This window comes from Lissotriton vulgaris, chromosome 1_1, assembly GCF_964263255.1.
Source record: "Lissotriton vulgaris chromosome 1_1, aLisVul1.2, whole genome shotgun sequence".
Classification (NCBI taxonomy): Eukaryota; Metazoa; Chordata; class Amphibia; order Caudata; family Salamandridae; genus Lissotriton; species Lissotriton vulgaris.
Window position 1 is genome coordinate 238,531,095 of NC_141685.1, and position 880 is coordinate 238,531,974.

At 46.1% G+C, this 880-nt stretch overlaps 1 non-coding gene across 1 annotated transcript; it reads right to left on the reverse strand.

Annotated features, from left to right (window-relative positions):
* Nucleotides 1-607: 607 nt before the first annotated feature.
* TRNAT-UGU (transfer RNA threonine (anticodon UGU)) lies at nucleotides 608-680 on the reverse strand. Its single transcript has one exon. It is a non-coding gene; the product is annotated as a tRNA-Thr (tRNA).
* Nucleotides 681-880: the final 200 nt, after the last annotated feature.

Below are 880 nucleotides of genomic sequence, written 5' to 3' on the forward strand. Positions count from 1 at the left end.
GCCCTGGTTTCTAGAGTCCCCTAAGGGACAATGTTGGTGGGTTTCTGTTGCTCTCCAGTCTGGGGTCTTTGTTGCTGTGTTTAGTATTTCCCAGCCCACTCTAACTCTGTGTGAGGGTCCCTCTGCCCTCGTGACCCCCGGGCACGTGTCCCTGTGTTTTCCTTGTCGATCATTAATTAGTGTTGTCTCTGGGGTTCCTGTCCACAAGGCCCCCCATTAATGGCTCTTGGTGTCTTGGTGTTCACAGCCTATGGCAAGTCTCGGTGTGGACACAGAGCTTTTTAGATATCCTAGAATAGATTTGAAATGTCATATGTGCAACTGTGCTGAAGCCGAATGAATAATTCCAGGTGTGTACAATGTGACTCATGCATGAGCTGAAGGTGCCCTGCAGGTGACGGCTGTCCATTCATGTTTATGAAAATACCATTTGAAAAAGTTGTCTATGGACAAAATAAAGAATTTCTTTGTAGAGAAACGTATTTCCCTTTAGAGCTGTTTAGAAGTAAAACATTATAGTTGAGACGCAGTGTTGGAAGGAATAGCTGTATTTACATCTATTAAAACAACAGGAAATTGTACATTTCTTTAGTTCAAAAGGAACACAAGGCCCCAGCGAGATTTGAACTCGCGACCCCTGGTTTACAAGACCAGTGCTCTAACCCCTGAGCTATGGAGCCAGCTGATGCATAAGTTTAAATGGCAGTGTATATATAGAGGCGGAAGCAGACACCTGTTGGTGATTGAGGTAGTGTGTGTCCAGAGTCAGCCCCACCCCACTGCTCTGAGTGATTCACTCACTGAAACCCACGCCCTGCTTGTGTTGCGCACGATAGACGGACTGAGACCAGACGTCACTGTTAAAGTGCACACATTTCAG